General features: G+C 33.9%; 1 pseudogene; it reads left to right on the top strand.

The window, feature by feature from the left end:
- Positions 1-3,426: 3,426 nt before the first annotated feature.
- On the top strand, positions 3,427-7,816 carry LOC100685221 (annotated as a pseudogene).
- The last annotated feature ends 19,169 nt before the right edge of the window (positions 7,817-26,985 follow it).

The raw sequence follows: 26,985 nt of genomic DNA, 5'->3' as shown, positions 1-26,985 counted from the left end.
CATCTTAGAGTAATGGAGATTGAATTTTCTCCTCATTATCCATGCTAAATTATTGGATTAATTTAACTATTTTAGTAAAGAGGTTTGCATAGAAGACAAAAAGGACAGCATTAATAATGGTGATAATAGTACATAGAGAAGTAGACAGAAACATATAGAGAAAAAAATTTAAATGGTTATGAAAATTACTGTGTTGCTTACATAGATAGATAGATAGATAGATAGATAGATAGATAGATAGATGATAGATAGATAGATATAGATATTAAACATTGAATGACTGAAGAATAATTTACCCTAATCTTACAAAAGCTCCCTGTATTACATTCTGAAAATGATGTTCTGCAATTACGCGAGTTCATGTCCCTATAGAGTACTTATGAAGCAGGATAAGTTACATGAAACAAAATAAAACAAAAAACGACTTTGGATATTATGGAAAAGGATTTGTTTTAGAATTAGCTAAAAATAAAAGCAAATGATACATCCAATTTTGTATTCTGTCAATAGGAAAGAGCAGTTTCTGTATTACTTTTGCTTTTCACAGCAAAAGGATGATTTAACAGGAAAGAGAAGACTGGATGAGATCAAGAATCAAGGACTGGAGGTTTTACACATAAATGCATGAACACACACCAGGACACACAGAGACTCACACACAAAATATTATCTTGGGATTTAGGTATTAAACCAGATTTCTAATTGCATAGTGATAATCTGTATCAAAATACCTAAAATACGTATTTTTTAAAGTTACGCATCAAAAATTAGCTATATTTACTATTTTCCTCATAAAAATGTGTCTCCCCAAAGCACCTGTCACACCTATAATTTTAAATTAGTTTTTTGTGACTATTCACCTAATAACTCTTTATCTATTAAATCACTGATGATACGGATCATAGTCATGTTTGTCCAACGTAACCTCAGGGTGTAGCCCAGTGCCTACAACATGTAGACACTTAATAGATATCTATTGGATAAATGTGAATGTTTAAAGAAATGAAAGGATGCATTCTTGAATGTGTCAGTTTTCCAAACAGTGATAGAAATATAAATAACTTGTCTTGGTATAAAATCAGTACTGAGCTCTAGGTTAAAATTCCAGATGCTCAGTAGATATTTCTGTCAGAATATCTCACAACTCAAAACAGTGAAGTAAATAAAGACTTTGGATTATGTTTATGATGTTTATGACTCAAAAAATGTACAATTACTTTTCTACTTCTATAGTATAAAAAACAAATATTGCTACCAAACCAACCTGAGATTTTATAAGTGACAGGATATCATTCCCCTTTAAGAAAATCTCAGTATACTCACCACTGATCCTCCAGGCAATATCTCAATATTGCAGAGAACTTGCAAACAGGGTTTGAAGTCCGGTCCTGCCAAATGTTCCCAGAGAAACTGTTGAAAACCTCACTGCCTCAAGTACCTCCACTATATATACGTAGTGTTTACCATTTGCTTAAAGCAACTTAATATTCACTACCAAAACACAAAAATCCTCAAAGAATGAAGTTTGACTTCTACCAGACCAGGCAAACAATGACCAATAAACATAATTAATCAGTTAAGTTGTAGATCAGAGGGCGTCAAGTACTATTAAAAAAAGACATTAAAATAGAGTAGGATTGAGAGCTCAATATTAGAGGGACAGGCTGCAATTTTAAAAAGATAGTGAGACATCTTCAAGAAGGTTCACTTGGGCACAAACTTATAGACAGTGAGGGTGTTAAACATAGCTATGTGGGAGAATAAGCCAAGTATAGGGAAAAGTCGGTGCAAAGGACCTGTGGTAAGAGCAACCATGATGTAAACAAAGAAGATCAAGGAAGCCTATGTGGCTGGAATTGAGTGAGTCACGGCAATCATGCAGGAACTTCTCCATTTTTAAAAAATCTTGTTATCTTTTCCTTAGTTCTCAAGATGTTGATGAACACATATTTTACTGTAAAAGAATCAAAATTATATATGTTCTTTTAAAGTATCATTTAAGGGCAGCCCAGGTGGCTGAGCGGTTTAGTGCCTGCCTTCGGCCTGGGCGTGATCTGGAGACCGGGGATCGAGTCCCATGTCGGGCTCCCTGCATGGAGCCTGCTGCTCCTTCTGCCTGTGTCTCTGCCTCTCTCTCTCTCTTCTCTGTGTTTCTCATGAATATATAAATAAAATCCTAAAAAAAATGAGTTTATCCTCTTTAAAAAAAAATAAAGTATCATTTAATATTCAATTTTGTTTGTATGTTTCATACAGCTTATAAAACACCAACAGTATTTTTCCTAAAGTGATTAGAGGTTAATATGATTTTCTTTCACACCATCATGTCTCTTAATTGGTATTACCTTAGGTCAAATTTACATTCTCCTCTCCAAAAACAAATTTATTTCAGAGTTTCCTATTTGGTAATGGTCACAGAAGAACAGAACAGCATAGTTGTCTTTTGCTTTTCTGTCTCCCTAATTCCTCTCATCTATTTAATCTACTAGTACTAGACTTTGCTTACCTTTTCTCTAAAAACAATCTTTTCCATTCTCAGGTCTAATTCTTTATTTTTTAAAGATTTTATTTATTTATTCATGAGAAATACAGAGACAGAGACACAGGCAGAGGGAGAAGCAGGCTCCCTGTGGGGAGCCTGATGCAGGACTGGATTCTGGGATGGCAGGATCATGCCCTGAGCCAAAGGCAGACACTTAACCACTAAGCCACCTGGGTGCCCCAGTTGTGCCAGTTCTAATTCTTTTTTTTTTTTTTATCCCTTACAACTCTATCATAACAGCCTTACAGAGCCTGCCAGCTTCTAGTTCCCAAACTACTTTTTACACCACTTTCACATTCACTGAGGTGAGTGTACAATCCTCCATTAAACTATTCTAGCAGGACAAATCAATAACTAACCGGTGGATGTGGTTACAGCAGCTCTTGAATCTCAGCGTCCATCAGCCCCTCCTAGTCTGTCCCTTTTTAGTTGGGTAGGAATTTAGCTCAGGCTCCAAGAGGGCTAATTGTATGTTGACACACACAAGCATAGTATTTTTAGTGGCTTTTCAATATTGTTAAGCCAAAATGCTCACTTCCAGTGCTGACTGAAGCAGCAGAAAAAGTAATGAGAAGCCTGATTTATGACCATATTTAAGAGACAAGATTGTAAAGGTGAGGATAATCGTAGGGTGGGAAACTTGCAGGATGAATGGAGTTAGAGAGTAAAGGTTGATGCAACACCCTAAAGGTGACATCATCTCCTCCCAGAGAAACCAAAGAAAAGCAAAGTGCCCAGGTGCTTCAGAAGAAAACATAACATCTTTTTCCAACAAAGATTGGATTATGTTTGCAGTGATTTCATGAATAAAGTATATTAAACGTCCCATTGCTTGAAATGTCAAAGATACAAAAAAATCAAATCTATGAAAAGGAAAGCCTAAAATGGAAAAGGTATAGTTGTGTCACTGTTATATTCCATTTAAATTGAACTGAATTTGGATCAAATGCCTAAAGAAAAGGCTGAAATAAGAATTAGAACTTAGGCACAGATAGACTTACTTTCCATTCACATAAAAGAGAAATCAGGTTCCAACAAGTGCATGATTTTTCTTAACATGACATTTTTCTGTCTCAAATATTTACTCATTCTGTATCCTACAATTTAACACATGATTTATAACCCTCAAATAATTTGTTAATATAACCACATTATAAACTTGAATGACTTGGTGAGCTAGCATGATGTCACAAAAGAAGGATCAGACACTTCGTCTCGATTTAAGACTCAGGTCAATGAAATTTTAAGCAAGACATTTTATCTTGATAGATTTCACTGATTTACATTTGAAATTATTATGTTGACTTGTTGATCTCTTGGGCTCAGCTCTGCAGAAAGAGTAGCCTTGAGAACAAAGAAATATATATACATATATCCTCAACTTTCAATTGAAAAGCCATATAATTCAATTGGAAAGGAAAATGCAGCTCATTTATTTCAATTATTTCTATTAAACCAAGATTTGTGACTACATGGTCAGGGCAATTCTCCCAAGGTCACTCTTACATGCTATGTTCACTATATGTAAAACCAAAACAGTAATTTAAGGAACTCCAGAAGGTATGTGAGTCCATTACAAAAATCTACTTAGCTGCATTTGTTAGAATTAAAAATGAGAAAAAGTTAATGCTTCCTGCAGAACTTTAATTTCTGAAAATGCTAAATATACATATACATCTGTTCTTTTTCCTATCCTATCAACATGGTCATAATTACGTTACTGTCTCAAATTCAACATGGCATGCATATTCATGAAAAGTGAACTAAGTCTCTTCAACAGAAGGATAGAATATATATCTTATAATTCTTTGTCAATTATTAAGTTAAATACATTAAAAGTAATTTATATATATATGAAGTTTTTATAACTGGGATAAAAACTATGAGCAAAAAAAATGTATTATATTCTTGACTATATTACAAAGTAAAAATACAGAACTTAAAAGATTATTTTAATGCAATTTTAATGATTTTCAGAAGCATGTGACCTGAATGTCTCTTTCTCTCTCAGCTCTCTAAGGAGAAGATTCAAACAAAAGACAAAGGAAATCTCAAATAACTGGGTACCAAAACCATCTCACAGAACACCTCTGTGGCAAGCAGAATTCTAAGATGGCCCCATGATCTCTACTTTTTATTACTAAATTGATGATTAGGATATACTACATGATAAAATATATTTTATCATAGAAATAATTGAAATAAATGAGCTGAGTTTTACTTTCCAATTGAATTTCCAGAAGTAATTACAGTTACTAATCAAATGACCACATGATCAGTAGATATCCAGGTGGGCCAAGCCTAATCAGGCAAGTCCTTTAAAAGCAGCAGTTTCTCAGGTGGAAATTTAAAAAAGAAAGTAAGAGAAATCTGAATGTAAGAATATTAGGAGAGAGAAAGAGAGGAAGAGAGATTTCATTGCTGGTTTAAAGATGGAGGAGGTCATCTGGAAAGGACATGAAAGCTAAGAATGATCCTAGTTGACACTCACTGAGAAAATTAAGACCTATTCCTACAACAGATTGTTTTGAATTCTGCCAAATAACATAAAGGAGCTTTAAAGTACATTCTTCCCCAAAACCTCCAAATAAGAGGCTATTCCAGTGAAGAGACAGATCTTAAATTTGTGAGGTATTATGTAGAGCACCCAGTAATGTCCACTCAGACTTTTGACTTTCAAAACTGTGCAATAATAAATGGGTAGTATCTTAAACTGCTAAATTTATGGTAACCTGTTATTAAAAAATAGGAAACTATTATTATTTCTAAAACCTCAGGTTCAAACCGGATATAAAAATAATCTGTAACTAAATTAGAAAGGTAATTTAGAAACAAAGTTCCATTTTTTTTTAAAGTATAGGAAAATGTGTTATGACTGGAGATCAAAAAAAGGGTAAAGAGAAAAATTAAGAAAAAAACTAAGGAAAACATGAATAAATTTGGATGCATTAAAAATCTTAAAAAAATAATTATTATTCAAAGTAGAAAGATTACACAATTTTAACATATATTACTAAAAGTGATCACTTAATAACTCTATATTATAAATAATATAGATATATATTATAAATATATATAGATAGATATTTATATATATAAATATATAAATATATTTATATATATAATATAATTATAGATATATATAATATAGATATATATTATAAATAATATATATATGTTATATATAAATAACAATATATTCAAAGAAATGACAAATCATTAAAGGTCAATCTAATAGAAAAATTGGAAAATCAAGGAAAAGGGGAAATTACATGAAAACTGAAATAGTTTATACATATATGAAAAATGCTCAATCTCAATAGTAAGTAGAGAAATACAATTTTTTTAGAAAGTGATATACTATTTTATGCCCATCATATTGACCAAAATTGAAGGCTGTTGATCCAGGTAGGTAGCCCTAGATATCAATCAGAGGAAATTTATATGTTATTTTGGAAACTGAATTGCTATACTTACTTCAGAATCTAATTTGGGATTACCTAACAATATTGAAGGTAATTATAGCCTACTTAAATTGTGGTCTTCTAGCAGAATGTGTAAAATAGGAGTGATGTTAAGGTACAGGCACTAGATACTGTTCATTTTAAATTAAATAACTTATTTAACTAGTCCTAAGATCCTAAATTTCTGAATACATTATTTTCTAGCATTACATGGAACTACCCCCATTTCTCCTTTAAATACAACTTTTCTAACATTAAGACACATGCACATACACACACACATACACACACACATACACACGCATGCTCCTATCACCAACTGTGAACTTCTTACTTATCTGGCAAATTAAAATACCTCCATAACATGACATAAATATAATTTAAGATGTATTCTGGGAAAGTTCTCCAATCTTGAGTCATGGCACCAGAGATTCATCAAAGACTTCCTTCCTTCCCTGCTTATTCACGAAGGATAAAGGATGGCACTGGATACGGGTTATATTGGCCTTTATTCAATTGTCTGAATTAGAAATGTTGTAGGATATGGTTCATAAGAATAATGGCAATTCTGGTTGAATAACCACCAATCTTTAGTAACTCAAATGTTACCAACAAAATATTGTTTTGAGACAAGGTTTATTTTATTTTATTTTATTTTATTTTTTATTTTATTTAGTTTTTTGTTATTTTTTTCATTTTTAAGGGCTTGAACTCATGGCCCTGATATCAAGACCTGAGCTGCAATCAAGAATCAGATGCTTAAACAACTGAGCCCCCCAGGGTCTCCTGCAACAGAGTCTTATAAAAGGAAAGTGAAAAGAGCTTTAGAAAGAAATTTTGAAAAGTAAAGAGACTTTTAAAAATGTCATTAAATGTAGGATGAGAGACACCAGGGACTCAGGAGGGACATATCTACTCCTGTTATTTTATGCACTTTCAGGGAGTCTTCACTCTTTCTTCATGTTGGGGCTTCCTTTGCCTGTTTTTACTCCAATAGAGGTATTTTACCCTTAGTCAGCTCTTAATTCTTCACACAGAGTATTACCAGAACCAAGGCTGAATACTCCTATGTGAATTCCATCAAACTTCCATTCAAGGGAAACAAGGCTAAGAGTAAGAAGAAAAAGAGTAAAGAGAAGATGAGAAAAGAGATGAAGATACTCAACTTGATATTGTTGTAATCTTGTGGGTCACAACAAACTTTGGTGAAATTTCAAGGATGATAGCAATTGAAATGGATAAAGGAACCTATATACATACATTGACAGTGGACTTTTTACACTGGGAGCGCCACATAAAGAAGTTTATGATGGCTAGTCTTCCAGAACAGTTTACAGCTGTCATCCTGCCTCATTCCTGAATTGTGTTGAAATCTGGCTATGGAAAATATGTTGGTATCAATTCAGATGGACTTCTGGTGCATTTGGATATAATTGGACCAAGAGAACAATGGGAATTCGTCTTTCAAGATGAGAAAATGGCTTTATTGACCTCAAATAGCTGCTTTATTAGATGCAATGAAGCAGAAAATATGGAACCAAAAGGTAAAACATCAGGAGAAGAAGAAATGATAAAGATCAGATTCTGTGCTGAAAGAGAAACTAAGAAAAAAAAAGGTGATATTCCAGTGGAAGACAAAAGAAATATTAAACAGTGTGTAATCAATTGTATAAAGAAATTTCAGAGCTTCCAAGATCATAAACCTAAAATAAAGACAATAAAATTTTCAAAAAGCCCAGAAAGATGTATTTTTGCATCAAACACTCTGGACAAGAGAGCAGAATTGAAAGCTAATAGATACTGCAAATGACTAGAATTTCTGTTTGTCTCCTCCTATTTTTTTTTTAATAAAATAGTCACTAGAAATGTATTTACAGTGTGTCTGTGTGTGTGTGTGTGTGTATACAGAGGACACACACATATATATGTATATATATGTATACATGGTGTGTATATACATATATTATCTATATATTATTAGATATATAATTATATTTATATAATTATATATGTATACATATATACTAATTATAAATATATAAAATTAAATGCAAACATTTATATTCATCCTCAGAGTATTTCATTAGTTGGACCACCAAGTTTTTCAAGTTATCCTAAATAAAATTCATAATTTAAAATTTTTTCTTCCACTCATGGAGGTAAGGTAGATCCGTATTATGAGAATTCCTACTCTCAGAGCAGATGTGTTTCTATTTTTCCTGACAACTACATCTAAAACCCCTGAAGACACATATATTTTTTCCCTGAATTTACATAGGTTTTAAATATAAAGGAAATGTAAGAAGAATTTGTAAGGTGGAAAGAAGGCATAAAGGTTAGGAATCTTGGCCCTTGAGAAATGATTTGTGATGATTTTCCTGGGGTTTCATTATAACATGTATAAACAAGATTGGGTACTAGAGAAACTGGCAACATAGAAAAGACAAACAAACAAAAAAAACAGATAAAAACAACCCCTCATGGTATTACTTGAGACATATGGAAAGCATGGATTCTACCCCCACTCTCCGGTCCCCAGCTGGGGTGATATTAAGGAGGCTGAGTGAAAAGATAGGACTTTTCTAACATTTTGGAAGTAATGGTACCTATTCACACAATATCAGTAGAAGTAGAGTCAAGAGCAGTAACAAAGGAGCTATCTTCTTCATAGGGTGATTCTGAGAGAGGCTTGGGGGAGGGGCGGGTCTGAAATCTTACTACTGCCCCAGCAGTAATGATGGTCCTCTTTCCTCAACCTCAGGATGTCAATGGAACTGAGTAGGAAATCTGGACTTCTAGTCACATGTGAATGCAATAGATGTCTTCTTCTTGAAACAACTGTACTAAAAATTAGAGTGTCTCATAAAAGAAATAGGAAGTCTTAGTAAAGAAATAGAAGATATAGGGGTGCCTGGGTGGCTCAGTAGGTTCAGGGTCTGCTTTTCGCTCAGGTCATGATCCCAGGGTCTTGGGATTAAGCCCTATGTTAGATTCTCTGCTTAAGGGGGAGCCTGTTTCTCCCTCTTCCTCTGCCCCTCCCCCACCTCGTGTGCATCTCTCTCTCTCTCTCTCTCTTTCACTCTGGATCTATCACAACTAAATAAAATCTTTAAAAGAAAAGAAATAGAATATATAAAGAACCAAATGGAGACTAAAAGGCAGAAAACTACAGCAATAAGAATTTTAAAAACCGTGGATGGATTTTATGCAATGAATGGGATAGAAGAAATAATTATTAGATTGGAAAATAGAATAGAAATTATGCAATCTTAACAACAGAGACACAGTATACTTTAAAAAAATAATAGAACCTGAGGAACATGGGGGAGCTATAACAAAAGATCTAACATCCCACAAAGAAAGAAGAAGGAAGATGGGGATCAAAACCACTTAATACAATGACTAAAATCTTCTTAAATATGTCAAAAACATAACCTATGGATTTAAGAATCTAAGCAAACTCTAATAAGGAAAATCACAGACAGATGCATTACAATTAAGCTTCTAAAAAATTTTAAGACAGAAAACAAACCTTGAAAGTAGCCAGAGGGGAGGAAAAAACACCTTATCTCCAGGGGAAAATTAATTATAATGAAAACAGATTTCTTATTAGAAGAAATAAGTGAAGGACAGAAGGAAGAGGCACTGTATTTGCAAGTTATGAACAAAAGAACTATCAACTCAGAATCTTACATTTGCGAAAATATCCTTTAGTAATGAGGGGAAGTCAAGATATAATTAGATGAAGGAAAACTAGAATTTGTTACCAATATGTAGACACTGTAAGAGAATGGCTAAAGAATGTTTTCCCAACAGAAAGGAAATTATCTAAGAAGGAAACGTAGAATATCAAAAAGCAAGAAGGAACATGAAAAACATGGCAAATAAACATGTGGATAAATGCAATAGGCTGTCTTGATATTTCTAAATTCTAATTGAAAAACATACTATTATACAATATATAAATAAATTATATACAATATATAAATAAATTAAATAGGTCTGTGTAACACCTAGAGTAACTACTAAAAGAGATACACTCAAAAACAATAGTGATAAGTAAAAAGGGAACTGTAAATTTGTTCAGAGAACCCAAAGGAAGGTAGAAACAATAAAACAGAAACCAACAAAACAATTAGAACAAGAAACAAACAATGAAAATGGTGGGACTTAAGTCCAAAAATGGTAGACTTACATCCAAAAATTAAGTTATTATATTAAACATAAATGGTTCAAATACAGAAAGTAAAAGAGAATTGCAGAGTGGTTAATGACATGACCCTAGCTCAATGCTGTCTATTTAAGAAACTCACTTCAAATAAAATGTTATAGGGAGTTTAGAAGTAAAATTATGGAAAAGGATAGTCATGAACATATTGACCAAAAGGAAGAATGGATGGCTATGTTTATATTACATAAAATAGACATAAGAACAAAGAAAATTACCAGAGACAGAGAGGGACATTACATAATGACAAAATAATCCATTTACCAAGAAGATATAACAATCCTAAATGTATATGCACCAAATAAGAGTGCAACAAAATATATAAAGCAATAGCTGATAAACAGAAAAGAGAAATAGAAAAATGTACAATAGCTGGAGACATCACCACTCTTCTCTTAAGAAATGTTAGAAGAACTAGAGAGAAAATCAGTAAGGATATAGAGGAACTCAACAATACCCTCAAATAACAGGATATCATATACAATACAAAAAACTCCACTCAAGAATATCAGACTATACATTATTTTCAAGTTCCTATACAACAGACACCAAAAAAAATTCCAGACTCTGGAAAATAAAACAAACCTCAGTACATCTGAAATAATTGAAGTAATTCAGAATATGTGCAACTACAATGAAATCAGTCTAGAAATCAACTGAGAAGGAGAACAGAAAATCCCCAAACACTTGGCCATTGAACAACATACTTTAAATAATCATTGGTCAAAGAGCAAGTCTCAGAGGAAATTTCTAAAAATGAATTAATCAATGAAAATGAAAATACAACCTATCAAATTTTTTAAGGCACAAATAGATCAATACTGCAAGAGAAATTTATAGCACTAACTGCTTACATATAAAAAGAAAGGTCTCTAAATAAATCAAAACTTTCAGCTAAAGAACCAAATATAAGAAGAGCAAAATAAACCTTAAAGCAAGAAGAATGGAATAAGAGACCAAATCAGTGAAATTGAAAAAAAAAAAAAAAAAAGTAACTGAGAAAAATCAAAACAATGAGCTGATTTGTTGTAAGGATCCATAAAATTAACAAACCTCTAGCAAGATTGACAGAGAAAAGAGAGAAGACAGAAATGAATATCAACGATGAAATGGGATGTCACTATAGATCTTTGAATATTAAAAGCATAAGGGAGAAATACAAACATCCCTACATATAGATTTGAAAAATTAGACGAGATGAACTAATTCCTCAAAAAACTTGCTATCAAGTCACCCATTATGAAATAGATATTTTGAAAAGCTCTGTAACAATCAAAGAAATTGGATTCGTAATTTAAAAACTCCTGAAAAAGGGACTTCCAAATCCAGATAATTTCTCCAAAGAATTCTAACAAAACACCACTAATTCTACTCAATCTTTTACAAACAACAGAATTGAGAACAATTCTCAATTTATTTTATGAATATTAACTTAATACCCAAATCAAAAAATAAAAGGAAAACTATGGACCAATATCCCTCCTGAATATAGATGCAAAATCTCTATGATGATATTATCAAATATATTTCAGGAACCTATCAAAATAATTATATACAATGTCACATGAGGTTTATCCCGTGGATGCCGGGATGGTCCAATAGTTGAAAAACAATCATTGTTTTATCAGGGTAAGGAAAAAATAAAAAGATCATGTTAACTGATGCAGAAAAAAGTACTTGATAATATTCAACACGTATTCATGAAAAAAAAGAAAAGAAAATGAGAATAGCCAGGAATTTCTTCAACTTAATAAAAAACATCAACAATAAGCCTATAGTTAACAGCATACTTAATGGTGAAAGACTAAATGCCACTAAATGGCTTTCCACAGTGCTTGCATAACTTTACAGTCTCACCAACAGTATGAAGATTAAAATTTTCCCATCCATCCTCATCAACACTTTTAATTTTCCGTTTCTGGATTTTTCTACTTTTTACTATCCTTCCTTTTCTATTTCTTACTATTCATCAAAAAGTGCTATAGTGTGGTTTTGATATGCATTTAAGGACTAATGATATTGAGCAAGTTTTCATACTCTTATTAATCCTTTGTATATCCTCTTTGGAGAAATGTCTATTCGAGTGGTCTATTTTCAGCTGAATTTCTAGCTGTTGTTATTGTTGAGTTGTAAGACACACACACAATGAAATATTATTTAGGTATAAAAAGGAATGCAGTACTGATACATGCTAGAGCATGCATGGACCTCAAAAACGGATGCTAAGTAAAAGAAGAAAGACATGCAAGGTCATGTAGTTTATCAATCCATTCATATGAAACATCCAGAAGAGGTAAATCTATAGTGATTAAAAGCAGAATTTAGTGGTTACTAGGGGCTAGAGGGAGAGGAGAATAGGAAGTGACTGCTTAATGGGTATTTTTTTTTTTTTTTTGAGCTGAGAAAAAATGTTTTGGTATTTACAACAATGCGAATGTACCAAGTACCACTGTCTTGTATATCTTACAATGGCTAATTACCTGTGATATAAATTTCACCTCAACTTTATAAAGTGGAAAAAATAATAGCTAAACTTGTGAGGTGACAAAGACTGGAAGGGAATATCAGAAGGGCGTTTGGGGTGTCAGTGAATGCTCTATTTTGGGGATTAGGTAACTGGTTTTCAGAGGATTCAATTTCTGAACTGCTCTATGTTATGATAAATATACTTCTGTATAAATGTTATATTTTAAAAGTCAATTAAAACAAGAAAATATTCCAAGGAAGTTATGACTACTTTCATTTTTTAAATATTGAGAGAGCGTTGTATACCAGTGTACTACCAGTAAATGTAGCACAGAAATTCTGATACAATTCCTAAACTCTCACCATTGCATTGCTCTAGAGCTCAAAACAGATTCCTATAGCTATGTTGTTATCTAATTTTATACTGAGTATTCTTCCTAGGTTGGTACTCAAAACCTAAAGAGGTTTTTGCTTTTACAGTTTTCCAGTTACTAGTAAATTTTGCTTATGAAAAATATTACATGAAGTTACATCCAAGTGTGGGTGTACACCAAATATTATGGATGTTAAAAAAGAAATAGAATGTTAATTTATTTTAATATGAATTAAAATAAACTAGAATGTTGACTAGTGAATTTAATGTACTAATTGATCTTTTATCTATTGTTTCAACAGAGCTAGAGAATGTTAGATTTCTTTCCATAATGAATGATCACCTTGCCTCAAATGCCTTATTTTATTATTATTTTTTTTTGTAGTTCAATTACTCTATTACTTTTGTTTGGTTTTGGGGGAATTGAATTGAACAATTTAGCTAATTAAAAACCTGAAAAAATCTCCCCAAAAATACACTACCACTCTTCTAATTGAGCACTCTCTCATTAATGCAGTTGTTTAGATGAAAGTGCTATTGTATTAACAGAATCATCTTTCCTTTGTGTTGATTCCCACAACCCTGTCTTAGTTGGTAATTTCTCTTTTTCCCCTGAGGCTGCTCAGAAAAAAGTAAGAACAGCTGACAACTTCCTTGAATTATTTGTATTAAATCCATCTTTTCGCATTTCATCTGTCAAATGCCTGCCTGAAGGAATGGAATTTCAGGTCTCTTGAAAATGCTCTTGTCTTAAGCCAGCATTCTTTCATGGTGGTAAGAGGAGTGTACCCCAAGAAAACTGATAGTTACTAAGTCTCTAGTATCTGTACTTATATAATCAGCTTGTGGGACACACACAAAAACACATACACAGAGGTGTGTCTACGCACATGTGTCTGAGTACCTGTGTCTACAGAATCTATCATCTGTTTTTATGAACATTTGTACTTTAAATATAGTGTAGATGCCTTTGTTATACTTCTATAGTGTTCTTGACTATGTATAAATGTTCCCACCTGTGTTAACCATAAATACAACCTACAAAGACAGATTTGCATGTGGATGTTAAACTATTAAATAACGTCATTGTGATGATAAATAATTCACATGTAAGACTAACAATATTTTAGTAGTATACAAACAAGATTGCTCAGGCAGGTCAATTTCACATGGAATGATAACAATAAAAACTGTCCATATATAGGTAAGAGTGCAATCATTTGGATTTTCAAGGACTCAACAATCTAAATCCTTGAGGACAGAGATTTTTTTTTTCTTTTATTCATCAGGATATTCCAAGAGCTTGGGACAGTGCTAGCAACATAGTAAGGACTTAATAATATTTGTTCAATGAATAAGTGAATACATACAAGAGTTCAAGCAAGTATGAAAATTGTTTTTATTAAATTATATGCTTATATTTTACTATTCCTACACAGAAGTAAAAATTAATAAAACAATATTGAAGGGGATTCTAAACAATGCTCATTCAAGTATATGAATATATATGTAATTCATACATACAGTTATATGCACTCATAAATTTGAAATCATGATCATATAATTGATTGATTTTATAAAAATAACACTGGGGTTTAATGCCCTCATGTCGCTTTATTTACTTGTGGATGAGTCTTGAAAGTCTTTAACATTCAGTAAGTACAAACATTGCACAATGTTACCTAGGATGTAACAGTACAAATTAGTCACATTTTTACTTCACTTCGGGCCACACAAATATGCCTGGCTTCTTCAGTCTGAGATATAAAAACTGGGTGGGCAATTATGTCACCTATTTATATTACCAATGGAATTTAAAGAGGTGAAAGAAAGATCAAAGTCAAAGAAACCAAATTATATTTAAGTGAAAACTATACATATGTAATGTTTTCTCACATGCTGCTATAACTAAATCCCAACACTATAAAAGAAAACAGATGTGTTTTATTTTGCTCTTTTATTTAATTTTCAGATCCCTCAATAGAGTGATTTTCATAGATAGTGAATTTTATTCATAGAAAAATACATATAAAATTCAGTATCCAGGAATGACTCTCTCCATACATTCAGCCATAACTGAAGATAGCACTAGGAACAGTATTATCCACAGTAGATTTACTGTCAGTTCAATTTAATAAAAGTGTTATGAAACTTTAAACATTCTTCTGGATGTTTAAATACTTGACATGGTTCATTCCTGCTAGAAGTTACAATATTGTGGGGGAAAAATGGATACAAAACAAATACTTGACATCATTCATCCCTGCAAAAAGTTATACTACTTGGGAAAAGATGACATATTAGGCACTTTTAAAGTGGGGAATAATGCAAAACACAGCAAGAAAGTACTAAATTGAATGCAATCAAATGCCAAAAGAAATCACATAATCCAAAGAATAGCTACAAGGAAGATAAATGCCGCCTCATGTTATGGGAGAAAGCCTCCTGAAGAAGGTAGAAAACTATGATGAGTTTTTTTTTTCTGAATTTTTAAATTTAAATTCAATTTGCCAACATATAGTATAACACGCAGTGCTCATCCCATCAAGTGCCCTCTTTAGTGCCCATCACCCAGTCACCGCATCCCTGCATCCTCCTCCCCTTCCGAGAAAACTATGATGAGTTTTAAAGAGGTTGAAGAATGGAGACAAAACTGTAAATCCTGTGCCAAAGAAGGAGAAGATGAGTATTTTTAACTGTGAGAAATGGCCGTTCAAACAAACTTCTTTTTGAAATCCTATTAAAAGCATCAAGTTTTTAGCAGTCCCTCTTGGGACTCCTCTATCTCCTCTATACTATGAAAGGGAATTCAGTATATAACCCTAGTGTCTAAACAGAGACTCTCTTCAACTTCCTCAAAGCAAAACAAGTGGAGAGCTTTATGTTAGCCATATTTTCACAAGGATTTATGTGCATCTCACATATTATGTATATTAGGAGATTTCTAGAATTTCATCTCTAAAAACCAAATTATGGATAATATCCATGTTAAGGAGGACAGTTAGCAATTGCATTAACATCTTGTATATAATTCAATTATAATATTGTAGTAGATGTTGACTTATCTATATATCATTTCTGAATTTGGTTCCTTGTGATTAAAACAAGAATCATTAAATTGAAATATGCTTGTGCAGTTAAAATGTAGTTATATAGTAATAGTTGTTACAAGCAAAAGTAAGGCAAACCTCTAATTTATTTTAAAGCTTTTAAAAAATTTTAATAATCAGAGTGTTTGACAAGTATTCTTCCCTGATAATATTATCCATCATTCCTGAAATATAATAATTGTATTTTCACAATAGTCAGATATAAATATTTTCCTCCAAAAGAGTATTTTCTCAGAAAACAACACATAACAAACAAGATTAAAGGTAGTTTTTAGTAATGGTCACCCAATATCTCACCATCATAGCAGTCGTTGTTTAATATTGTGTTGTGTGGTCAGAGTACACATGTTTTTGCTTTGGAGAATTTTCTTCTTTTCTTACATAAAACATTTCAAAGATGCTTAACAGGATCCATAGTAATCACTTTCTCAAGTTTTAACCTGATTTATTTTAATAGATGAAAGTGCAGGACTATTTGGTTTTAATTTCAGTCTCTGAGCTCCAGAGTAAATATTATCCAATGAAGAAGTCCAATGTTGGATGCAAATGGCTCGAACCTTTTACAACTGCCTGCTCACCACTGACTGCAATCCACCCTGGAAAAGTAAGTCCTCAACCATCCCACCGTGCTCACTGGCAGTGCTATCAGCAAAGTGAGATCTGTTTGTAATGGCTGAAGCAAAACCTAAAGCAGTTAACAGCTGGGGGCTGTCAACTAAACCCCCACTTCCCATAGCTGTCTTAATATAAATATTAAATATTTTCATAAATTCTAATAACCCTTTATTTGTAAACAAAAAAAGCCATCCATTAAATACATATTTCAATAACAGAAAAAAATCCTTTCTTCATGAGATCCTTTGAAGTTCTCTTATTATTTTATTAAATCTATTTCTTTAAAAATGCAACTATTTTAGATTAATATGAACAAGGATGAGGTGAAAGACTGAGAAAAAAAATCTTGGAGTGTCTGGATGGCTCAGTGGGTTAAGTGTTCAAACTCTTGATTTAAGCTCAAGTCATGATCTCACTGTTCTGAGGTGGAGTCCTGCATGGAGCTGTGTGCTGGGCATGGAGCCTGCTTAAGATTCTCTCTCTCTTCCTCTCCCTCTGCCCCTTCCATCAATTCACTTTCTCTCTGTGTGTGTCTGTCTCCCTTCTTAAAAAAAAAAAAAAGAAAAAAAAAAAAAAAGAAAAAAGAAAAAAAAAAGCCATCTAGCATACTCAAAAAAAAATTGATGCATGTAAGATACAATTCTTTTGAAGCAGTGCATTGCCTTCAACTAGAACAAATGTGAAACTATTTTAAGATTAATTACATCAATTACATCAATCAGCAGGGAAGAAAACATAATCGACATTGACATATATCTGAGTGATGGTTGTAACAAAGTTTTCAATTTTTTCTACTGGGAATGTCACCTCAAGCTGGCAGGATCTCTTCAAGTAAGCTCAGAAACTCAACAGTATCTTCAAAGATAAGCAGATAACTCTGGCCTTACTGTATTCCATGAACGGGCAACAATATTCTCTATAAAACTAGCCCTCAGAAATTAAATACCTTTTATTGAAATCATACAAGTTTGTCAAAATGCTATACTTTTTTATTAGAAACACTGTTAATCAAATGAGATCACTCTCCCTCCATCAACCAACCTTCACAACTATACCACTAAATCAATGGAGAGATGTTAAATTTAACTTATGATAAAATATCAGCATGACTAAAAGGAACTGATTTACTGACAGGTGAATAGAGGGAATGTGCTGTGTTTTGGACAATAGCATGTTGAATACTACTTTGAAACAATTTTAGAAATGAGAAATATGAAAAATTCCAGTGGGAGTAAATATTTATAAATAAATAAAAATTCAAAGGGAAATTCCTTGCTGTGAGTCACAGTTACATGCAAACTGTTACTCAAAATTTCCTTCATGAATCTTATTTGGGGAAAATTACATAATGGAAGAGGAAGTAACACAAGATGCCAGTACACAATAGGATTGGGAAGAAGTTTGGAGACTAAATATTTTTATATATGTAGAGTTCAAAAAATTGTAAATTGGTTATCTCTAGGCACCATGCAAGTTACTCTAAGGAAAAGAATGCCAGTTCTGGTCCTAATCTGTCATTTCTCATTGTTCTATTTGTATGTATTTTTGCCAAAATTACACTATTAATATTAGTGATCCTTTAGAGTAGGTCTTGGTATCTGGTAAACCTTTCAAGATGGTCATGTTTTCATATGAAACATAGCATCTCATATAAATTGTATTATTTTCTTCAATTTATAATTTTACAGTCACGTCCTATAAATTTAAGATTTATTCCTTAGCATTTGAATTCTCTTATTCTAACTGGTATCTCCACATCTGGAAGAAAAATATTTGCAACACACACAAGTAATAATAATTATATTTTATGGTATGTAAGTCAATATATAAACCAATAAGTAAAAATCAGTAAGTAAAATACAAATCAATAAGTAAAATGTAGTTGTGCCACTGGAGAAAATTAGGCAAGTTATTCAAACAAGAGATGTTTTAAATGATATTTTAAATATCCCAATAATCATATGAAAAAGTATTCACCCTCATTAGTCTTAATATAAATAAAACTTAAAATTAAAACAAAAAATTGAAGGATGCCTGGGTGGCTCAGTGGTTGAGCATCTGCCTTTGGCTCAGGGCATGATCCTGGAGTCCTGGGATCAAATCCCACACTGGACTCCCCTCAGGGAGCCTGCTTCTCCCTCTGCCTATGTCTCTGTCTCTCTTTCTGTGACTCTCATGAATAAATAAAAATACTTAAAAAAAAGAAAAATTGATATGACTACACATTTGCCAGGATGAGTAAAATCAGGAATATACATGGTGACAAACGTTTGCAAGGTTATAGAGTAATGGCAACTGAAATACACTGCTAGTCAGAGTGTAAATTTGTTCAGAGAATTACCTGGCCTAACATACTAAGTTGAATTTATACATATGGCTGGTTAGCAACTCACTTCCCATTGGCAAGGAGCCCAGCACTATGCTCACACACACAAACATGACTAAACTAATTCTAAAATACCATATCTTAGGGCTTATCTCCTGAGACCTTCCCCATACCTATGCTGTATCACTTAGAATCCAGTTAGGGAACAAAAACCACACCAGTAATCTGAATATGAAAATAACTATTATAAAGTATATGTTAGTTATGAATGCGGGAATGCCTACTAAGGGAAAATAAAGGAGAATTTTAGAGAAGAGCCTAAGCCTGAGAGAGCACAGGCAAGGAAGCAGCAAAGAAGGAAAGGGATTCCCTCCCAAGGCTAAGATTCAAGCCTTCCTGGTCAGGGTGTGGCTACAGCCCGTTGATGCTGGAGAAGTTTCCAGAGTTGCCAAGGCAGGACTACTGCGACCAAGTGGGGTCAAGGCTGGCAAGTAAGAAACCAACTAGATGGTGAAGATGGTGCCCAGGTTGTCCCCTTCTAGAATTGGCCCACAGGTACTAAATAAAGCCTGGTGAGCAAGAAGCTTCCTCCCAGACTGCCAGTTTGCTGAGGCTGGTGAGCAGGAAACCAGGGAACAAGATTAAGTAAACGTGCTGGAGGACAAGCACTCCCCCGGGGTGCAGGCTTCTGGCTCCAAGGATGGCTTGGTGTACGCTGCCAGAGCTTGAAGGGAAACGCACATCACAACCAGGAGACTCCCCTTCCTCCTACAGTCTCCCTCCAGCACTCTTTACTCACCAGGCTTAACATCTCAGCAGGCCAGAAAGAAATGTTCACTGAGTCCAGCTCCAGTACCACAAAGCCAAGCAAGTAAGGGCAGATTGAGACAAACTAATATCTGTCGCAAAAAAAATAAAAATTAGCTTATCATAAGAATTTCAGAAATAAATTCATAAAATTAGAAGAAACTAAGTACACATGTATGGATGTCGATTTTGAGAAGTCCGGGCTACTGATTATCCCATAGGACATGCTTAATAATACTTGGAGATAGATTGATTCATCTTAATAGCACTACCAAAATGGCATAAAAAGGAAGGGTCAGAGAGAATGGTGAGAGACCAGTGGAAGACAATGCAACAGAAGTCAGGGAGCAATAAATTTCAAAATGAAAAGGGACAGTAAAAGTGTCAAAAACTCTAAAGACAACAAGGAGAATTAGGACTGAAGAAATGCCTCTGGTTTTGAACAGATATAAATCACCGATGTCTCCTGTTAGCTATGAATTCTGGCCAGATTTCAGGTGATTAAGAAAAAAAATGATTGGGTGCTTGGCACAGTGAAAAATGGGAGATGGCATGAAATTAGCATTTAACGTGCACCTCTTAGATACGATGCTATACAGGCATTTTTGTACAATATATTTTCTAATCTCTTCTCTGTATCCTGTAATTATTATTATTATTTCCATTTTATAGTTAAGAAAACTGAGGCTAAGAGTAATTAAGGAAATTGCTAAAGGTTTTGAAGTTCATATATAACAGAACCAAGACTTAAATCCAAATTGATTGAATACCTGCCAGAGGGGATAAATGAATCAAATGAAAGTAGGCTCATTTTTAACATACAGCTGACTGCGACTATTTGATTTGCAAGGGATGGATTTCATGAGAAAAATCATGAAGCTTTTAGGGGTTGAAATGTATATTCTTACGATAAAAATATTAGTAGTCTAAATAGTAAAAGATGAACTGAGGGGTTGTGGCAGGTTACACACAAGAGAAAAAATAATTTATGTTCATTAAAATTAAAGACCTTGGCAGCCCAGGTGGTGCAGCGGTTTAGCGCCGCCTTCAGCCCAGGGCCTGATCCTGGAGACTCAGGATCAAGGCCCATGTCAGGCTCCCTGCATGGGGCCTGCTTCTCCCTCTGCCTGTGTCTCTGCCTGTCTCTCTCTCTCTCTCTCTCTCTGTCTCTGTCTCTGTCTCTCATGAATGAATAAATGAAATATTTAAAAATAAAATAAAATAAAAGTAAATTAAAGACTTTGGTGTCTGCTGAGTGTGTATTGGTCCATCTCTTACTATCTTTATGGGATTAGGCAATTACCATCTATTTTGCAGTCTTCCCATCTATAAATTTTATTTAATTTCATAATAACTATGGAATTACAAGTGACTGTCACATAGAATGTGCTATATATATACATATATATATATATATATATATATGACATAGATACAAGAATATATCATATACTCTTTTCAATTTCTTGCAAAGTTGATACACTGAAGCTACTTTAAGAATATGTCTGAGATAATTTATAATTATCTATTATTGTTAAGTAAATTACAGAATAGAAGAATCATAGCACTCTCTATGCCAGATTAAAAGAAGAAACAAAAAAAATAAAAGAAACAAGATGTTTAAACTTTGAAGTATATTCTAGTCTGTTTTAGCATTTTTATCAATAAATTAAAACAGAACAACCTCATTTTCTTCCTCAACAGTCCCCTGGCCTTCATTCAAAGCTGGGTTAGCACTCTTCTTTGACATTCATCAAAAACAGCCTTATGTCAGTTAGTTATTACTGTGTAACAAATTGTCTCCAAACGTAACAGCAATAAACACACATTTTCTTTTCTTATTCTTTGGATCAGGAATCAGAGTCCTGGCTCTGGGTTACTCACAAGCAGGGCTGCTAGATTTGGCAGTTAAATATAGCATACTCAAATTTTTATTTCGAATAAATAACATATAATTCTAATGTATGTCCCAAGTATTTTATACTTACAAAAATTTTTCATTGTTTATCTCTACTTCAAATTTAACTGAGCTTTTTATATGGCAACTCTACAAGACATAAACCAACTCAAGCTTCAACAGGAGAGATCCAGTTTTCTAAATCACTCACAAGATTGTCCAGAGGATTTAATTCCTCATGCAGTGTTGGTTGAAGGCCTTAGCTCCTCATGAGCTGTTGACTAGAGGCCTCTTTCAACACCTTGCCATTAGACCTCTCCATAGAGCATCTCACAGTACAGCAGCTGGCTTTTATCAGAGCAAGTAAACAGGAGATCAAGAAAGAATTCCAGAAAGAGAGAAAGTACCAACAAGAGGAAAATCAGCCTTTAGTAACATAATCACTGAAGTGAGTCCTCATCACTTTTGCAATATCCTATTGGCTAGAAGCAATGACCTAGATCCATCCCACATTGAAGTGAAAGGGATCACACCGTGATCCTGGGAAGCCCAGGAGCCATCTTAGAAGCTGCTAACTACAATAATGATTGTCTCTCAATCCATCTCTTTCATCTCCCGCTCTATCCCCACTGTCTATATCACTCCAGTTCCAATGGTTCCCCCACTGATTCCTTGAACATGCCAAGCATATCCTTGTCATGGGGTTTCCCACTCACTATCCTGTCCAACATGTTCTTCAGCCATGCCAACTGCATCACTTAATTCAAATCTTTTCTTAGATATATCCCTCTCGGTAAGCCCTGCGCTAACCCTTCAATATAAAACAGCATCGCACCTCACCTCCCAAACGTCAAGCACTACTTTTCCTGTTCTTATTTTATGCACAGCTATAGCAAATTCTAGCATATCATTTCATTTATTAATTCCCACACTGTTTATCATCTATCTCTGCTTGCAATACAAGCGTCGTGAAGGCAAGACTATTTGCTTTGTTAACTAATGTGTCTCTAATGCCTAGAAATGTTTGGCATAGAGAATGTATTCTATCAACATAAACTGTTGAATAAATGATGAATGCATAAATACTGCATTTCTTTTCTACTTTATGAGATTTCAAACACACTAAGGTAAGCTCTGGAACTTTAATTATTTGTATTCCTCTTAATACTTAGCATGGTGACATGAAAATGACTATAACTACAAAATCTTTTTTTACAATGATCTTTGCATATTGACCTAAATTTGCAAGCATTGCAGAATAACTTCTTTTTTGCCTGTAATGATCCTATTGACTTCAAAGTTAGTTTATCAAAGTAGTTCTATAATGGGAAAATTTGGGCTATCAAGTGTTTTTGGCATATCAGCTGGAAAAAGCCAATTTAGAAAGCCATTATAAAATGAATGAATAAAATTTGAAATTCAAAGTCATGGGTTATGAATTCAATTATTTAGGAAAGGAAATCTTTTGATTTATGCTTCAGTTCTGGTATGTTATCTAACGTCAGTCTTTGGTTTTATCACACCAGTTAGTTCAAGCACTACCTTGGTTAAATATATAGCATTTTTTTTCCATTGGAAAATAATAAGCTTTAGCTTGCAAAAGAAAAAGTAAGCTCAAACAAAATGAATATATATTTCACAGGTCATCTCTTCCTTCTCCTCTCCTCCCCTGCCCTGTCTCCCTCTCTCCCCCTTTCTCCTTCCCTTCCTCTTGGAAATCTGCTCATGCTAAATAACCAACATGTGAATCTTGCCAATGCAAATGTCTTACTTTTAGTATCAACCCTAAAATTTAACTGTGTCGTGCAGAACACCCTGTTTGATATCAGAATTTTGGTTCACTAAGATTAAAATGTCTCCTCATTGTTTTTCTCTATTTCACCTTCTTCCTCACGACAACATCTATATCCTAGAGATTTTATCTTCACCATCCCCTGCAGTCACATAATTTCAGTAATTTTTATCTAACTCGTTCAAGGATAACACTGATTGCGAACTTAACTAATTTTTAAATGACATAAATGTTGGAAGAATGGCAAAAATAACAATCCAATACAGATTCAAATAAGATGACATTTAATGGGGACAGGAATATAAATGTCAGATGCAAGCTGGTAAGGCATGACTTAACAGCATGATATATGGAGAGCAAAATGCAGGGGATTTGTTTCACTGTGTATTAAATATGAGTCAAAATATTATGGAAATGATAAAAATAGACTTTAGACCACTTTCAAGATTATAATGTATACAAGAAAAAAAAAGTCATCCCCCTTCTCTAGACTTCTTAGATTGTATTTTAGTTTGTTTGTTTAGACTTAGAGGCCATACCTGTTAAGAGCTATTGACAAATATACAAGATTTAGATGAAGAACATGAGTTACTTTGGGTTTTTTTTAAATGACACAAAACAGCTTTAAAAATGGGAACTATTTTGAAAAAGGAACATTCAAAAGAAACTGAAGAGCTCAAAAATATTTAAATTTTTTTAATGTGAGAAAAAGAGAAATGTATTCTAGGTTGGCCCAGACATAAAAGTAGACTCAATGAGTGCAAGGTATAGGAAAACAAATATAGCTAAGAATAATGATCAAATTAGGTTCTTAATATCTTGGACTAAAAAATCTGTGAGCTAACCTATCAGTTGATTTTATACACTGACGTACTGATAAAAGTTTAAATGGTCATTTATTTAGGGGCAACTTTCTAAAATACGGATAAATGACTAGATAGCCCTGTTAGAGCATTTCAACTCAAGTATATTCTGATGCTATGATCTCATATTGAAACCTTGAGCCTAAACCCTTACCTTCTGAGTTTTCCACTCCTCTGAGTCTATGAAATGCACACCTTTCCAATCATTATGGCTCCTTTTTCTCAGCACCACTGCCTTTCCCTCCTTTCATCAGTTCTTTGTAATATTCACATGCTTCTCTTTTTTAAATTTTTTTATTGGAGTTCAATTTGGCAACATATAGCATAACACCCAGTGCTCATCCCGCCAAGTGCCCTCCTCAGTGCCCATCACCCAGTCACCCCAATCCCACACCCACCTCCCCTTCCACTACCCTTGTTCATTTCCCAAGTTAGGTATCTCTCATGTTCTGTCTCCCTTTCTGATATTTCCCACACATTTCTTCTCCCTTCCCTTATATTCCCTTTCACTATTATTTATATTCCCCAAATGAATGAGACCATATAATGTTTGTCATTCCCCGATTGACTTACTTCACGCAGCATAATGCCTTCCAGTTCCATCCACGTTGAAGCAAATGGTGGGTATTTCTCGTTTCTAATGGGTGAGTAATATTCCTTTGTATACAGAGACCACATCTTCTTTATCCATTCATCTTTCGATGGACACCGAGGCTCCTTCCACAGTTTGGCTATTGTGGACATTGCTGCTAGAAACATCGGGGTGCAGGTGTCCTGGCGTTTCATTGCATCTGTATCTTTGGGGTAAATCCCCAGCAGTGCAATTGCTGGGTCGTAGGGCAGATCTATTTTTAACTCTTTGAGGAACCTCCACACAGTTTTCCAGAGTGGCTGCACCAGTTCACATTCCCACCAACAGTGTAAGAGGGTTGGTTCCCTTTTCTCCGCATCCTCTCCAACATTTGTTGTTTCCTGCCTTGTTAATTTGCCCCATTCTCACTGGCGTGAGGTGGTATCTCATTGTGGTTTTGATTTGTATTTCCCTGATGGCAAGTGATGCAGAGCATTTTCTCATGTGCTTGTTGGCCATCACTTGCTTCTCTATTCAGCCTGGGTTAGACGATCAGAAATATACATCATCATCATCATCATCATCATTATTATTATTGTTATTATTTAGAAATATACATTTTAATTCTCACTAACTATGCTAGAGTATTTACCTGCTTTAATTTCATTCTCTTTTGTCCTTTCTAATACCAATGACCCATACTCTAACAATGCTGATAAAAAAAAATCTATGGTAAGAATAATGAAGATAGAATTTGTGAAAAGAATATTGGGAGATTTTTAAAGACCACACGACTCTCCTCCATACTATGGATGCAAACCATGTCTCAGACAAAGTTCAGTCAAGCTTTAATAAAGTTTTTATTTTTGCTTCAAAATAAAATTAACTTTCTAGGTAACCATGTGCAAAGTTCAACCCTTTCCTTTATTCATGATAGTCACACACAAAGACATAGGCAGAGGGAGAAGCAGGCTCCATGCACCAGGAGCCCGACGTGGGATTTGATCCCGGGTCTCTGGGATCACCCCCTGGGTGAAAGGCAGGCACCAAACCGCTGCGCCACCCAGGGATCCCTAGTCAACCCTTTCCATTGTAAAACTTGAGCTTCTACTTTCAGTGGTGGAGGACAGGTGGAAGGAATTTGGATGAGGCAGCTTGATGCTGCTTACACAGCTCCTATGCTCCAAAATAACTGGTCCACTCTAGTCTACATTCCATTTAGGCCACACCACACTTTTCCTAAATCTATGCCAAATCCTAAAACTGCTAAATATATTTACTGGGTTGGCCAAAACCAATAAACATATGCAGTTCACATCTTACAGAAACCAAAAAGTGGTATAGTCCTGTTTATTCCTTAAGTTCACTGGTTTGGTTTTTATAATCACCAGAAATTTTCTGTAATCACATATATATTCTTAAAATGTCTTATACAGATGTGTGATAATATGAAACTGTTCTATTATTAAATACTCTCTGGCAGTAAATAAGAGAAGAAAATTATTTTTACATTTTCTGGCCCTACATAGTTTATTACTGCTATTTCTTTGACCAGGGACTTTTAAATAAGTAAAGCCTTTTATCTTATCTCTTCTGCATCAATCCTGCCAGTCTTTAGACCCTGGTAAGTCTACTTGCTCCTATATCTTGCCTGCTTTGGGCTTCTGAGCTCTGAAAAATGTACTGTGATAATGATACCAAATGTCTCCAATCACTCCAACAAGTTTTGCACCAATTAATCTCAACTTTTCTCCCCACTCCTAGTGAATATTAGTTTGCAAACCCCACAGTTATTGACTCCTGGCTATTGACTCCTTTGCTGTCATTCATGTAACAAGTATGTGTTTTCTTCCTATCAATCCCAGTAACTCAAATTTACCTTAAGAAAACAGGGGCATATTCAAGTAAGCCTTCCTTCAGCTGCTCTTCAT

Source organism: Canis lupus, chromosome 16 (assembly GCF_011100685.1).
Source record: "Canis lupus familiaris isolate Mischka breed German Shepherd chromosome 16, alternate assembly UU_Cfam_GSD_1.0, whole genome shotgun sequence".
Taxonomy (NCBI): Eukaryota; Metazoa; Chordata; class Mammalia; order Carnivora; family Canidae; genus Canis; species Canis lupus.
The sequence above is the reverse complement of the archived record's forward strand: the minus strand, read 5'-3'. Positions and strand labels throughout refer to the sequence as shown.